This window comes from Falco cherrug, chromosome 3, assembly GCF_023634085.1.
Source record: "Falco cherrug isolate bFalChe1 chromosome 3, bFalChe1.pri, whole genome shotgun sequence".
Taxonomy (NCBI): Eukaryota; Metazoa; Chordata; class Aves; order Falconiformes; family Falconidae; genus Falco; species Falco cherrug.
Genome location: NC_073699.1, coordinates 47,232,944 through 47,250,025, shown reverse-complemented (window position 1 = coordinate 47,250,025; position 17,082 = coordinate 47,232,944). Strand labels below are relative to the sequence as shown.

At 42.8% G+C, this 17,082-nt stretch overlaps 1 protein-coding gene across 11 annotated transcripts in view; it reads left to right on the top strand.

Moving 5' to 3' along the window:
- The window catches only part of FAM110B (family with sequence similarity 110 member B), a 116,021-nt gene that overhangs the window by 71,356 nt on the left and 27,583 nt on the right, over positions 1-17,082 (top strand). For 4 of the 11 annotated variants that reach the window (XM_055704509.1, XM_055704511.1, XM_055704508.1 and 1 more), the window contains one exon: positions 3,141-3,367. The exons of the other annotated variants lie outside the window; for them this stretch is intronic. The gene's annotated coding sequence lies outside the window, so the exon portion shown is untranslated. The remainder of the gene's footprint in view (positions 1-3,140; positions 3,368-17,082) is intronic. 11 annotated transcript variants of the gene reach the window in all.

Genomic DNA, 17,082 nt, shown 5'->3' with positions numbered 1-17,082 from the left:
ACAATGAGATGCTGTCTTTTAATAGAAAATAACCAAATACAGGTCTTCCGGATTTTTGTTCAGATACTTGATGCTGCTTGAATAAAGACCGCTGTGTGAAAACTTGCTGGGATGGATGGGGCTGCTTGTCCTCAATCCTGTGGTAGCCCTTGTATGAAGGTGCTGCGTGGTGTGGCTGGTTGGTGGGGGCTGGCTGTACTGAGAGCATTTTATTCACAGGGTGGATGGGTTTGGTTGGTTGGGGTTTTTTTTAAGATATAAAGAAACTCATATTTTTATCAAATTTATGTGAATGTAGGACAGATACTCTGGTCTGTGTGGATGTGACGACTGTGAAGATGATGTCTTTTGAACATTGAACTTTATATGTGACTGTTTTTAACTTGAATATTCTCAGTTTGAAGATTGTCTGATCAAGGATGGCAGGTTGACTTATAGGGCATCTAGTGCTATTTAACATGCCCCAGGGTATCTGAGACAGCATGATGGACAGGATCCTGGTGTTTAAGAAGCTCTGAGAGTGAGGTTTCACTGTGTTTTAAATAGTATTGGGACAAGGAAAGAGTGTGTTCTGCTTGCAAGCAGTCTGCAAAAGTAAAACCAGAGATGGGTTGTTAAAACTTTGTATGCCTGGGAACTGAAACTAGAGACCCTTAGCAAGTGTGAGAGCTGCTTTTTTCTTGCTGTTGGTGGTGATTCTTTTTTTGCTTACACAGGATCTATTCCTGCAAGGTAAACAAAGCACACTCTGTACGTATTTTAATTTTAAAACACAGACAACAAAAGACCCCAATAAAGCCCCAAACTCCCAAAACTGGAAAAGCAAGAATTCTTATAACTTGCTTGGTCACTAATTTGATTATAGTTGATCTCTAAAAAGTGGTCCATTTTGGTGGTACTTTATGTTACTGTGGTAACATTGGGTTACTAATTTAGAAACCCTTCAGGCTAGTTGTGAGAACATGAACATTGCACTAGTATACCAAAACACGAAAAGACTTATTGTCAAAGAAACTGCTACATGTTTAGGATGAGCCCTGTATAGATACATGTGGACTTCCCCCCCGCCCCCACACACAGAGTTTCTATTAGGATTGATGTTGTTTATATTACCAAAAAAATCTGTGGCCAGAAACAAATTAATATTCAGTTTCCTTAAAGGTTGAACTGGTTTTCTTGTTACTATTTTTTTTTTTATTTCTTTCTTGGAATTGGATCTTTGGGGTCCCATAGTGAAAGCCATGGTAGGTACAAATGCTTAGTCCCCCACCTTATAGGAGGCTGTTGATAGGGTTATGTGCTTCCTGCTCCCAATACAGTCTGGACTGTATATCACTCTCCAAGTCCTGGACATTAACAGGTTCTGCATCACCTTATTTGTTTGTGATCACGGATTTTTTCCAATGGTACTGATTTATATCAGCTGCACTGATATTGGGAAGTTTTACTATCATTTTTTTTCTCTGCATATTTGGAAAAAAAGCTGGTGATTCAAATGTCATATTGAAATGCTACGTAACTAGTATTATACTTTTTCTCAATTAATAAGAAAAAAAACCCACTAAAGTTGCCAGCAGTAGGGAGGATTACATGCAAATGCCCATTTCCATGAAATGTCAATGTTTCTTACTACACGTATCATTTCCATTATTTCTTATGGTAAAAAAAATAAACAAAATTGCCTGTGATACTCCACTGTACAGGAAGTTACCCACGACAGAGAGTAATTTGTAGGCTCAACTCCTCGAACCTGTTCTTGTAACACCTTCTAAGACTTCTGTGAGCCCTGATTTCTTGCTGAAGTTGGTGAGGACTGTGGCTGTGGGGGACTAGCAAGGTGTGTGCGTGTCTGGGGTGCTGGTAAGGTTTGGCCTGTTATGTTAACGCCAGCCAGAAAAGTAAGTACTACATTGCCCCTCGCTCACTCCCCCCGCATCCCCCCCAGAGGGATGGGGAAGGGAATCAAAAAGAAATATGAAACTCGAGGGTTGACATAAGAACAATTTAATAATTAAAATATTAAAGGAGTAAAAAACCCCAAACCGTAATAATAACAACAACAGTAATAATCATTATAATGAGAAGGAGGAAGAAGGAGAGAGGGTTGAAACCCAAAGGGAAGGGAGAAAACCCAAGTGATGCATGGTACAACTGCTCCCACCCACTGACCGATGCCCAGCCAGTCCCCAGGCAGCGACCAGCAGCCTCGGCCAGCCTCCCCCAGTTTATACACCGAGCATGATGTCCCATGGTATGGAATATCCCTTTGGCCAGTTGGGGCCAGCTGTCCTGGCTGTGTCCCCTCCCCATTTCTTGTGCCCCTCCAGCCCTCTGGCTGGAAGGGCCTGAGAAACTGAAAAGTCCTTGACTTTGCATAAACATTAACTAGTAATAACCAAAGACATCCATGTGTTATCAACACTATTCTCACACCAAATCCAAAACACAGCACTGCACCAGCTACTAAGAAGAAAATTAACTCTATACCAGCTGAAACCAGGACATGGCCTTTTCACCCGATCTCATCACGGGGGATTTTTGGTAACAATTCTTCACTCACAATAGAAAATGCCATATACTTTTCTGTTGTGTACCAATATATGTGTGCCCAACTGGATTTGTCACTTCTTTACCTAACTCAGTTATGCTAAGTAAAGCCAGCCTTAGTATGGAAAATAAGCACTATTTATTAAATCTCATCTACAGTCTAACTGAAGATGACTTTTGTCAGAAAAGAAGTGACAAGAAGATTGGAATATCAAGAAATACAGTTAAAACAGAGTTGACTGAACAGTAACCTCCTTTGCAGAAGTATACTTAGCTGAATCTGCTTTGTAGTATTAGTATGCTGCTTGTTTCACGATAATTTCCTTAAATCCTTTTTTGAGGGTGGAGGTAGTTTTTAATCTAAGTTTTGAGCGGTACTGAATTGACAGATCTGGAAATCAACAGCTAGGATTAGATCATAACACCAGCTTGCCCACAATCTAGGCTGTTCTAGATTCTGAGCTTTTATTAACAAAACAAACAAAAAAAAAAAAAGCATTTCCAGCTCTTCTGGTCATGAGGGTTACTGTTAAACCTGCAAGCAGAATACCACCTGAAGCAGTCATATCTTCATGTGTTTTTCTACTGCCCAGAGCCTGGAGACATTTCATCTACCATACAAGCTTAGAGAGTGTTGATTCTGAAGCAGAACAACTGCAGCCCGTGTCCGAAGGCTGTTCTACTCATCCTAACATGCAGCAAGTGTGCCTGTGTGAGTGCTGCTCTGCAAGCAGAGGGCAAAAAACCCCAAGCCCAAACAACATGATGCTGTGTTTGTGCCAGGAATTCAAGCTTTCCTATAACCACTAATGCTGTGCAGGTATGAACAGAAAAGGTGTAGCCAGCATTGTGAACAGGGCATGTCAGATGCAGATACTTACCTTAATTAAAAGAGTTAACATCAAAATTTGAAGAAAAATTGAACAAACTTCCAAGAAAGCATCCATGTTTTTCACAATTAAATGCATCCAGAATTGAGCCAGGCTCTAAATGGTGCTTCTTTTCCTTGTCCTCCCGTCCTTTTCTGGTGAGGATGTTGTTTTTGTCCTGGATCGGTTTTCTATCCTGATTTTGCTGCACCCCTATAACCAGTTGTACCAGTGCAGCTTGAGGGTTGTTTTGGAGGAGAGAGGAAGGTCCCACTGCCACGTGAGAGGTGGGCAGAGCCATGTTCCCGCTGGAGTACAGCTCCCTGCAGCCTTATTCAAGTGCAGAGGATGCCTGCAGCGACCTGTCCTTGTCACCATGCCTCTTTAGGCAGCCTGACCCTGCCCAGCCGTTTGATGTACAGCATCATAGTGACATGCTGCTGAGCCAAAATGACCTCATTTTAGATCAGAGAGGTAACAGATCAGTGTCGGAACAGTACCTCAGGAAGTTGGCCTCAGTCTAGGATGGGCTCCAGACCAGATCTCAGGAGGAGGTTGGGGCATGCACCCATGGGCTCCTTCCAGTGGCATTTTGGTGCTAGAGGTAGCGCAGAGAGGAGCTCTGGTGAGGGTGGCGATGGAGTGGGTAGGAGCCCAACCTCATCAGTATGGGTGAAATGCAGACCATGTCTTAATGGCCAAGTCTCCGTGCTCGATGGTGAGATGAGCCTCAGCTGTGGTGTTCTCCAGCTTGGCTATGCTCCGGCTTCCCCAGCAGCATGCCATCCCAGCCGGATACCGTGACACGGGGGAGCGCGTGGTGACACATGCTGCTGAGCCATCCTGGGTGTGTTTCAGTTGTCTACTGTTCCCTTCCCCCTGCAAAAGTAAATATCTAGAGTTTGAATTACATTACTTAGTAAGAACAACTTCATAATTCTACATACTTCACTCCTTACAACTCAGTAATAGCAGCAATGGCATTTGGGAACTGTTTAGAGATTTTAAAAAAAAATGTAATTCTATCTGGATTTACCTACCTAAAATGTATTCTGACAACAGTGATTCAGTTGAAGAACAGGTGTCGTGCCTGAACACCCTGTTTAGTTTTACCAGTTCGACCTCACTTTGCTACTAAATGCATTTTTTTATGTCTGAGAGGCTCTTCTCAACTGTGGTTGCTACAGGACCAGTACCCCAAGATTTTCTAAGCTTGAAATACCATTAGAGCAATTCTGGGAGTAGGTCTAATTGATTTTAGAGAGTTGGGGTGGGTGTTCTTTTTTCTTTTGTTATCGTGGTGTTTTAGGTGTGGGTTTTGTTGGTTGGGTGTTTTTTGGTGTGGGTTTTTTTTTTGGGGGGGGGGGCAGGGGGTAGTGTGTGCGTTTGTTTGTTTTCCTCTAAATGTAGTATTTGTCTGCCTCCTAGTTGAGGAGGCCAATGCATAAAGACAAAGCCAAGGTCTGCCTCCAGCAGAAGAAACCACCCTCTGCAGAGCAGAATGTGAAAGCAGAGGCTGTTTTGTTTCTTTCCACACCCCAAACCCAAATGGCCGCTCACAGCCTCCTGATGCAGGCTTGCCTAAGGGCCAGTTTGTGAACTGCTGGTACAGGCAGCTCAGCCCTGTCCTGTCCCCGTCACTTCACTTGGAAGGAAGATTTGGGCACATCACCACCAGTGTGTTGGGGCTGTCCCTTTCCACAAAGGTGGGATGCTCTTACTCACAGCCAGCGTGCCAGTGTCCTGTTTGGCACTTAAGAACTGTTTTTATGCACTAGTGCAGTACAGACTGGTTGGATTTATAGAAGAATGATCTAGGCTCCTTTCCCAAGCGCGTAATTTGGATATTTTTGGGGGATTTGGATTATTTGGATAATTTATTGCATCTTTTCCTGCAAAGGCGGCATGCATCCTCCTTGCTCCAGTATGTATTTGTGTGTGGTTTATCCTAGCTTTCCTGAACATCTAAGAAGTTGTTACTGTGGTATTTTATGCACCCAGTGATGCTTCTTGTCGGGAGAGAGCTGGCTTGCAGGGCTGCTCATTCACAGTTGTTCTTTCCAGTGTCCCAAGCTTTTATTTACCTACGCATTAATGTTCACTATGCCTGGTGAAGCTAGGTTTTGCCGTTGGTGTCAGTGACGTAACTTGCCTGTTTTCTCACAGTCTAGTGAAGGAGTAGAGAACAGAGCTGGTGTTGTGACTGGAATTAACGTACCATGTGGTGCCTACATCACCTTTCTCTTGTATCATTGTCTACTGCAGAAAAATTCTTGGAAACCAGCTTTGTTTCCAAACCCAAGTCTTCAGTGCAAATTGTTTCTTTTTCTTCCCCAGGTTCCTGCATATTGCATGCAGAGGCACTGTTGCTTTTAGACTAGAAAATAAAAACAATAACTCCTTAGGTGCTAAAGATAACCTAACTGTAACTCTATAAAGAATTATTTTCTGCTGCTTCTTACTTTTTAAGCAGCAATGTTGTTTAGTATTTCCAGTAGGTTGGCATCTCTTGAAGTATGTTTTTCTCGAATAAGGTAGTATAATCTCTGATCTGTGAATCTGCTACTGGTGTTTTATCCTCAGTTTGCCGCTTCCCATTGCTTTATTAAAGACGCTAGTCTAAGCTTATATAATTTTAATTCTGAGTTATTGGGATTTTTTTTCTTCAAAAAAGGTTATATTTCATTTGTGCCAGTATTTTAGGACTTTAAGTCAAAAATGCTTCAGCAAAAGTAATGTGTTGGGTAGTGTGATAAAACAGGATTTAACTGTTGCATCTCTCTTCAAAAGCTTTGTCCTGCTTTGTCTCTCCAAAAGATTTTAGTTCTTTCTAAATTAAACTGATGGTATGAAGGGGATTCAGGTGCTGTGCAAACCACATTTATATTAGGAAGAGCTGAGTATACAAGTCTGGACAAATATTTAAAGTTCAAAAGAATCTGAAGAGGTCAGGAACGTAAAACAAAATGCAAAACTGTAATTAACTTTACAAGAGCTAATCCCAAATAAAACGATTGCATGTTATGGAGAGACTTCAAAAAGAATATCACCATAAAAAACTTCAGAATAACACTGAAAGTCTGAAATATGATGGGAGGGAGCCTTGCAGGTATTAGCCATGTAGAGATGCCGTTGTGAGCATACTGCAAGGGGGAGTAGCGGCTCTGAAGGTCTAATCCTGACCCCACTGAAGTTGGTGGAAGATCCCTATTGACATTCGTTGACAATGCATCAAGTTCTGAGTTTCGCTTGTGTGAACACCTTGAATAGGCAGTCAGTTGCAGATGCTTTATCCTTTGGAGATCAACAATATTTGAAGGATTTCAGGAAAGAAAAGCACAAATGTGAGAAATTAAGGCAAAATAAAATTGAAATACAAATTTTCAGCATAAGTAATGTAACAAGAATCAGGGATTAACAGAGAAAAATAGAAGCATGATTTCTTTAATACTCATTTTGTAGATGCATAAACCTGTAAATGGTCTGCTATAGAAGTTGGGAAAAGTCTGTATCATTTGTGGTCTCTAGTACTAGATCTAACAAGCCATTGCCTAAGAGATGGTAGAGAATAATACTCATTTGGCAGGGTAACGGACTGGAGGAAAGATCAGCTCTCTTTCCTAATGCCTGTAATTCTTAATTGCTTATTAGCCTTTTATGTGTGTGAAAGTTATAAAACTGCCTGTCTCTGTGATTCCTCTGCAAATCTCTCATTGGAGAAAAAAATTGTATCCCATGAATGAACATTGCTATTTCTCTAGAAACCTATTAACTAAATTAGACAACATGAACTCTACTTATTAGGGATATCATTTTTCTGTTGTCTTGATATGGAGATACTAGTTTTTCTTCCATTTATATTTAGGTCTTTCATGTAACCTATCTCAATTTACATAACGTGGGATTTTTTTTCTCCCAAGTTGGATCTATTCTGATACATCTCCTTACTCTCTCTTCTAAAACTGAAAGTCATAGAATCATTTAGGTCAGAAAGTACTTTTAAGATCATCAAGTCCAACCATGAACCTAGCACTGCCATGTCCACCACCAAACCATGTCCCTCAGTGCCACATCAACACACCTTTTAGATACTTCTAGGACTCACCCACTTCCCTGGGCAGCCTGTCCCAATGCTTCACCACCCTTTCAGTGAAGAAGTTTTCCTTTTCCTAATATCCAATCTAAACCTCCCCTGGCAGAACTTGAGACAGTTTCCTCTTCTCCTATCACTTGTTACCTGGGAGAAGAGAGTGACACCCCACTCACTACAACCTCCTTCCAGGCAGCTGTAGAGAGCAATAAGGTGCCCCCTGAGCCTGTTTTTCTCCAGATTAAACACCCGCAGTTCCCTCAGCCGCTCCTCATAAGCCTTGTGCTCCAGCCCCTCCACCAGCTTCGCTGCCTGTCTCTGGACACGCTCCAGCCCCTCAATGTCCCTCCTGCAGTGAGGGGCCCAAACCTGAACACGGCATTCGAGGGGCGGCCTCACCAGTGCCCAGTGCAGGGGGACGGTCACTGCCCTGGTCCTGCTGGCCACACTGTTTCTGATCATCCTCTGGGTAAATATCTACTAATCGCTGGATTTATCCCAAACTCCTTAAAACAAAGTTTCTTCTCATGCTGTGACCCATTCAAATAATTTTTCTCCTCTGTGAATCATTTGCAATGGCCAATGACAAGCTTGGCTGCTTTAGGTGCCAGTGAATACTCAGTAGGTGTAGTTTCTCCAGTGATTCCTCTGTTCATCTTTGGCTAAGCCTACAGCCAGTGGGCAAAAATCCTCACAAGTCACCTTCTCTTAGGTTGCCCGTGATGCCTGAGCTTGAGGATGCCCATGAGGGAGAGACACAGCTTTGAACCAGTAGGAGAAGAATTATGGGGCAAACTAAAATACCTCATATTGCTATCCATTAAGCTTTTCCCCTCTGGGTTCATATGTAGTTGAATGGCACAGTCCTTTAGGAACCATTCTTCTGTAAAATCATGCTAGCTGCTGTGTTGCACTAAGCATATAATCCTAAATTTGAATTATTCTTTTTTTTTTTAAAAAAAAAGAACTACAGGAGAAAAAAACCATATGTTGAGTCCAAGAACTAGAAAGCAGTTTGAGTAGAAGTGGGTGCAGAGGAGCCGTCAGAGCTTGCCCTGCTGCATTGCTCTAGGATGGCTTCAGCCACCATGGGAGGCTGGGTGGTGGGGAGCCCCTGCCTCTGGGGAACAGCAGAGCCCTAAGGGATGAGAGTCGGGGCTTTCCCCCTTTCACCTTCCAGTAGCATCAGACCCGGCTATGTTTCTCACCTTCCTGTGACACGCAGTTACTTCCTCGAGGAGTTTTGCTCTCCCGGATATGGCTGGGTTGGCTCATTTGCAGAAAGGTGGGCAGGCTGCTGGTTTGCCAGCCTCGGTGCCTGAAGTGCCGTGTATAGCACTAGGGAGGTTTGGCCTCGGTGCCGGCTCCCCCTCAGTGGTCTGCCAGCACGGAGCTGAGGTGCAGCGCAGCAGCACGCAGCCTCCAGCAGAGATAACGCTTATCGTGTGTGCTGCTGGCTCAGCAATGCTTTTCCTCACGTGGTAACAATTTCTGCCTGCCATCAATCCCTACTTTGTGTACTGGTTCTGCAGACAGTGAACACGGCCGAAGGATGCGTGTTTGTGCAGTTTTAGTGCACCATCAGCCTCCAGTGGCAAACTTTGGGAAAGTTAATTCTTCTTTCCAGTCACTTTGGCCCTTTTTTGTCATATTTAGCATTAAATCTCTCTGGTGCTAACTTTGTTCTTTAAGTTGCACTGGGACTGTCATCTCGTTCGAGACGCAGGTCAGCAGGAAAACAGCCAAGTGTGGAAAAGCACGCCATTGCTGTTCCCCGGGATCAGAGTGGCAAGGGTGACCTAAATTTGAAATGCTCCCTACTCTGTGTCCAATCCAGCATCCTCGGGCTGCAGCCTGTCAGCTGCAGCGGCAGACCAAGATCTCTGCGGGTTTAATCTAATAAAATTTGGGGGTTGGAAATCTGTGACAAAATGGAGGGAAATAGCGAAAGCAAGAGAAAGGAATGCAGGAAAAGAAGTACTTGAGAAGCTTGACCAAAGCATAAGAACTTGCATTTTGGTTGTATGCTGGGGTGTGTTTCGGCATTTTGATTTGTTTGTTTTCCAGAGCAGGCATGAAATTGCTATATTTGTGTATATGAACAATAACAACAGGTTAGAAATGCAACATTAGCGCTTTTTTGGGTAGAAAGAGAAATCAAGACCTGCCTAAAGGCAAAACATTTCCAAGGTGGGTGGTTTTTTTTTTTCTTTCTTTCTTTGGAAAACCTCATTTTTTGTTGTGTGTGTTTGGCTGTTGCCCACACTGGGGCTGGAGGACATCTTTGTAATCTGCAAAAATTGATTCAGCAGGTGGCCAACTGTGCTCGGTGCTTCCTCCAGGTCTTGGCTGCCACAGTTTGCACAAGCACATGTGTTTGAGGTGTGGGAGTACAAGTTATAGGAGCACCTGGCAGCAGCCCCTGCACATGCCAGTTGTGATGCTTGCTTACAGACAAATACAGCCAGGGAGGTTTTCCTGAGGAACAGTAAGACACAGCTTGTAGAAGCATGCTTTGTTTTTGCTTCTGCTCTTAAAAGCAGCGATGTTTTGGTTTACTTCCACGCCACAAAAGTATTCCTGACTTCTTCTTTCCTGACCCCCAGCCATGGCACCAGCACCCCAGGGAAGGGATCCTGTTATTCTCTCTTGGACAAGGGACAAACCCTGGGTCAGTGGTGATGACCCAGGAATGTTTTTTACAAGGTCCATCTAACAATGAGAAAAAATGTTTTGCTTTTTTTGGGTAGAGGTTTTGAATGCAACAGAACTGAGGGTTTCGGGTGGGTTCTGCCCCCCATTCCTTCTTTTCCTTGATTATGAGACGTTTCTGGATGGTTGTGTCTGTTGAACAGTCCAGAGGAAAACAGCAGCATTCCTGCAGGGGCTTGCAAGAATTTATACTGGATTTTGCTGACACCTATTTTTATATCAGAGATGGCAAAAACATACTGACGTATCTAGTCTATCTGCTTGGGAATAAAATTCATTTCCATATGCATCCAGCCTTGCAGTGGATTTAATAAGTTGGGTTACTTGTGCTCATCTGCACATCTCCCTTTCTCTGGAGCTGATCGAGAAAAGGTCTTGAAAAAGAAGGTTTTTTGGGGAATTGAGATTTGATTTGTATCACAGAGAAAAACTGAAGTGTCTCACAAAATTTGATGTCTAGATTTTAAATCCTATAGCTTTAGTTGGTCTAGGAATGTTTTGTTCTGGTCTTTCCAAATCCTAGTAATCTGTGGGGATATTGATCCTCTGTTATTTTTATTCTTTGGTATCTTAATCTAGGAACTAAGTAACTTCTTGAATAAATGGTCTCACTGTCTGTCTCTGGCAGTATTTCTGACTTTTGTCACTTATCTCCCCCTGCCATGAGGTAAATTCTGCTTACTCTTTAGAAAATATTTTACGTTATAAACAATGATATTTTCCTTAGGAACTTCATCCTTTGCAAGGAATTGGAAAGTATGCTGGGGAGGAAAGCAGTGATTTTTCTGGAGTTCAGGGTGTAATATATAAATAAATAAATGGTATAAACACACACCACACACATCTGTAATGTAAAAAACCCGTACTTTAACTGATCTCTTTTCAAGTCTTAAGTTTACAGAAATTTTCACTAGCAGACTGGTATATATTTATTATCCAGTGCATGCATGGATAAAGGAAAAAGGTAGTCTGCTACTTTGATGTAATTTGGTGCTTCGTTGTGAAAATGGTACATACATATATATTTAGCAGTTTGGTGGGTTTTTCCCCCCTGAGTTATCGTGCTTCTGTATCCTTAAAGAGAAATGCGCATAGGTCTTGCACATAACACTGACATGGATTTCTTCAGAAATACCAGTAGTTGTTCACCTTTGGGCACTGCGGAAAATAGGTATAAGTTCATACTTGTTAAATTTTATGTTGATCTACTAAGAAGAAAATGGACAGATTTTCCCAAAGACCATGCCCAAAAACCAGAATACTGTATGTTTTTGCTGAAATCTTGGACCTAATACAGAAATCTAAGAGAAACTAGAAGGAATAGAAAAGCATACACAGTTGCCCATTTCGAATTTCATATCATTACTGCCCAAATTTATGTTTTGGACAGAGTTTTCTTATTGTTTTTTGCCTCCCATACATTTTAAAATATGAAACTTACAAACCTGATTTTTTTTGATGTACCTACTCATTCCTGGTTTATCTTATCCCCTTCGCTTTTATCCACATATTTTAATCCAGAACTCATAATGATATTCACGCTTTAAAAAAGGCGCACAAAATGAGTGATCTAATGAACGGTTTGTCACTTTTAATTTCATAACAGCTATAAGATAAATAAAATAATAAAATCATTACAGCACAAGGGCAGGCAGTTTTATACAAAAAGCGGTTACCCGAAAGAGTACAGCTAAAAAAGAAGGGAAGTGCTGACTTTCGTAATTCACTGAAGTTTGACACTTTTAAGGTTTGTATTATAACAGCACCTCATAGGCTATAGATGGGGCTGTTTCAAGTTCTGTTGTAAATCTGACTTTACAAGGCTTTAAAGTTCTGCAGGCTAGTAAAAATCACTCTGGGATTGTACGTGTGAAATAAAAAATTTGGTGGTTTTAATATATTTTAATGCTCAGGGGATTTTGTCATCTTAGATATTTTTTTACCAAAATTTCATTGTTCTTGTATTTTGGAATAAATCTTAAAGCTTACCTCGTGTCTGAGGGAGGTGGGGGGGGTGGTGGAAAAAGAGAGAACCCAGAAATACAAGACTCACATCTGCACAGTAAAGTTTGAAGTGTCAACATGAGCTTTTGGCACTGGAGAAAAGGGCATAAATATTTACCATGAAACATAGCGTAATAATAACTGATAACGTTGTCACATGGTTAGAGCACAAGCCTCCCCATGAGTTACAAAGGATAAGCTGTAAGCCCCAGAAAGTTAGCTTTTCTGGAAACCTGCCCCTCTGCACCGCACGGCTCTTCTTGTTGGAAAAGTCTGGGGTTAAGCTGAAGAGGAAATTGTCTGACCTGAAATTTTGAGGGTTTGTGTAGTTTTTGCATACAATTGTTTGAATGATTCACCTGCTTGGCAACATAAAATGGAAATGCAAACAGTTAGGAAGTATGATTAAAAATACACTTCTTGATTCCAAATAAGCAGCGGTGGGTAATACGACAGGTTAGCCGTTGGCGTGCTGCACTTTGCCATTTAAGGGATCTCTATGCAAGGCTGCGCAGGGCTGCTGTCACAGTCTCCTTGGAATCTCTGCTCCCCTCACTTTGTAGCGGTGATGCAAGACTACTGAAAAGTTTGGCTCAGGAACACTGTATTAAAATTACCCTCAATCCCCATGCTACTTGGTAATTTACGCTGGTTATGTTCACTACTAGAGTAGTTGTTTCTGACTCCATTGCCTAATCTGAAAAGAGCGAGAGATTGTGTGCGAGGGTGACAGCCAGCCCACCTGTGACCTGCCAGCAGGGCTTTCAGTGGCCTCCTCTTGGGGAAGGAAATAGTTTTGAGTGATAAACATAAGGGTGGGAGCGATCCTGGAGCAAAGACCTGCACATTTCTCTCTGCCATTCTCCTTCCCCTCTTTCTGTGGGCTTGAAGTCGCATTAGTTTCCTTTACTGAGGTATAATAAGCTTTCCAGAGGGTCAGGGGTTGGTGACGGTAGCATGCTGTCCTCCTTTACCAGGTCCTGGTTCCTGAGCATCTCTGACATTGCTGTTCCTGGACATTCCCATGCATAGGGCACGTTGCACGGCATTTGCTTGCTGTTGGGCGAAGAAAAGAGAATCGGGGCTGTCTCTGCCCACCTCACAAACCACACCGTGCAGACCCGAGGGAGTCACAGCAGTCACAAAACCTGTGGCAGATGACATACATCCTGGGCAACAGCACACTTGTTCTGAGTTTGTATGTAAATCCTTGGCTGGGAGGGACGCTGTGCCTGGGCAGTGCTTGTTTGGGCCAGCAGAGATAACTGGGCTTGCGTGGCACAGGTGTGCAAGGGACCTGCCAGGAGAAGAAGGGGAAATAAGTGTAGGATATAAGCAGCTCCTAGGATAGCATGTCCCTGTCACCTTGGTCCCTGGCAAGGTGGCCAACTGCCAGCTCATCCTGTCTGGCTCCCGTGCAGCCTTAAGCGAGGTTTAAGATGCGCTGGCTGTTTGTCTAATATTGTTCTGTGTAAGCAATTGCAGAAACTTGTGTAAGCATTCAAATAGGGTAAAAAGTAAGTGGTTTTTTTAAGATTTTTAGGTGTTGCCTACATTCTGGATATTTAACAAGCTATGGTCCACAACTTTCCTCACAGGCAAGAAAATAGCTTTTCTTGCAATTAGATGCTTGTTTCAAGGGGCAGAGACATTTGTCTGTAAAACTTAGTCCCCTTCAAGTATTCTCTTTGGGGAAAAAAAGCAATGCTTTTTATTAGTATTATTTTTACTATAGCCAGATCTACACTTGAACACTTTTGCATGCTGTATTGTTTACTCATGTTCTCTAACTGGAGCTTAAAACTGCCAGCCAGCTAGGGACTTGTTTCCCTAGCTCTTGTCCATGAGGAATTACTGGGGAAGAAGGGAAGTTTCCCCAAGAAGTAAGGCAAGGACAGGAGCTCCCGTGGGCACACCAGGGCTCCTAGAGGAAGGGAATTAAGGTATATAAAGTTTGATTATATGAATGTTCTATTGGCCTCAGTTTACATGCTTTAAATTCATGTACTGAAGTCATGTTCTGTCAGGCAGGAGAGCTGTTCAGTTGCCTGATATTGGGAGAGTGCATGGCAGCAAAATCCTTTCATAATAATGATACCCAGTTGGAGTATGTCTGGTTGCATGTTAGAAACATTAAACATAGGAGGTTTTGTTTTAGAAAGTATAAAATAACATGCCTTCAGGCAGCTGTGCAGCTTTGGCGTGAGGAAGACTGTGGAGGGCAGTTTCACAGTTGTAATACAAAAAAATGCATGCTCATTTTGACCCTCCTGTGTTTCACTTCAGAATACAGAAGCTGCGCTCTATGCAGTTTCTGTTCCTGGTAATGGTTTGGTTAAGGGGCAGAAACACGGACAAGTTTGAACACAGAGTGGTTGTTTGCTTTGTTTTTAACGTGCATCGGTATCAGCAGTGCGCAGTGAATTGGCAGCACAGCCAGCCCTGAGATAAGAATGAGTGTCTGGGCAGTAGAGCCTCCCTGTGCTCCAACTTGAAATCTTCTGGATATTTCCTGCTCTGGATGGGATTGAACGTAGCTGGGGGGGTATGTTATTACATATAGTGAGAAAACATCTGAGTGATTTTTCTTCTTGAGAGGTGCTGTTCGGATTTGATGGGGGAGGAGGGGAACTTGAAACTTCTGTGTCAACATTGTGATGCTGAGTGCCTGCTTGCGGGTACTGTCTCTGCTCGTGTTGTGGAGGTCACCAAATAAAGCCAGGTTTAGGCACATATGTTTTTAACGACTTAGAACTCTTTGGGGGTGGCTTTGAGTACTTGTTTACTACCAGATCAGAAAATAGGAGTAGTCTTAATAAACTATTTGAGACATGTTTGTTGAGGTTTTAGAAGCACAGCAACGAGGGTTGCTTTTGCATTGTGTAGAAAGTGAGTTCTTCCTTGCAGATCTGCTTATTTTTACTTTTGAATGTGTGTGGATTTAACTGAAGAACATGTGTTCACACAGTTGTGCTATTTAAATTAACGTGGGGTGACTCAGTGTGTATTCAGTGCCGTCATCCCACAGCGACTGCGGCAGAACATTTTGTTGTCTGAAGACAATGCTAATAACGGTAGCATTAAAACAGCATTGTAATTTCACAAGACAGTCTTCCGTTCCCAGAACTGCGAAGTGACTGAGGGATTTGCCGTTGTCAGACGGGGGAGCAGGAGCTGACCTGCGGTGCGAGCAGCACCCTCCGCTTCGGCTGGGCTGGGCTGCCCTGCCTCCCTCCGCTCCCGCCTCCCGGCTGCTGCGCCGGGGTTTGTCACGGCAGCCGACACCTTTGCAAAGCAAGCGCTCGAGCGTTCAGCTGTGCTGGGAGCTGTCGGAACACAGCCCCTTGCCAGGGCAGTCCTACGCTAAGCTGCTTTTGTCTAACGGGTGAGCCACCCACCAGCAGCCTGGACAGCCGAAATGGGTGGGAGGGCACGTGCTGCATCTGGCAGCCCCTTACCTATTGCTGCTCCGGTGCTTGGCCCCACCAGGTATGCTGTTTGCCGAAGGAGAACAGCTTATGGGTTTAGTGCTTTGCAATTGATACATTGTGGATGCTATAGCATTCCCATAATGTATAAAACAGCGATTCAGAACTGAAGCATTTTACAGTAGTCATGCTTTCCTTTACCTTGGTGCTTTACTTTAGCTTTGGTGGAGGGATTGCAGGATGAAAGCAACATGGCTGCAGTGACTAGCTGAGGACAGCTACGCTGTCTTTGTAATTGATGTATAGCTTATAAATGCAAATAAGTGGTCATTAAGAAATGAATAAACATTACATATCTTATTCATCCTTAACATCACCACCTCATGTAAAGATAATAACAACTTCCTTATCAAAAGAGTTGGTAATAGTGCTTGGAAGCTGAAAACAATGATGCTGTGGTGGGAGCCATATGCATTTATTCTTTAATAGGAAATCTTAAAAGTAAGACATTGCCACCCTCTTAAGTACTCCTTTTCAGTGGGTTCCTGGTATACTGTTGTAATAAACACATTGGATAATGACAGCATAGAGAACATGATGAGAAAATGAGCTGAAGAAGAGATTGTTGGCACTGCAGAGGCACTGGAAACCTTACCAACATTAAATGCATTTGTAGTACTGTGTCTTACATACAGCATGGATGATGTCTGCAGCATAAAGCCACTTAGAGGTTCATTGGTGAGCGCGTTGGTATTGCTATTGCTAAGTTTGCTTTGTACGCATTAGTATTTAGCAGATAAGATAGCTGTGAATACAGACCCTGAGACCTTGCACTGAACATCTTTAAGATGCGCAGCCACTGTGCAGGACTTGCTTCTTCAATGACCCCCTTTCTCCCAGCAGTGTTTCCCAGGAGCCATGTGACAGTGTACAAGAAGGTTGTGCTTTGATTTCAGTAGCTTCATTATGGAATTGTGCTCATGTCTTAAGATGGATGTTTTTAAAATGTAGTTTGTGTTGGATTGGAATACTGAAGATAAAGAGGAAAATTAAGGAAAATGCAATGGGGGAAAACAGTCGCATGCTTGAGATTCCAGGCATCCTTGCTGTGAAAAGTTTGTTTAATCAGCCAGTTTCTGTGTGGGTTTGCTGAGTTGCTTTAGTTTGTTTGTTCTCTGTCAGTTTCTAATAACACTGTTACTTATTTCCACTAAACAGAAAAATACATTTTTGTGATCTCTGTTGTTCCGTGTCTGCTAGGAATGCTGCTTCTGAGTTGTATTGCTACAAATATTTGTATGTTCTTTCCTGTGCTGTTGGCAGAAATACTGGGGAGAGCCAAAGAGCCTAATTCAAGATTGTTTTGTTTGCATATCTTCTATTTTCTTTTGACAAGATCATTGCATGGTTGTGCCTGAAAGTGATCTTCCAT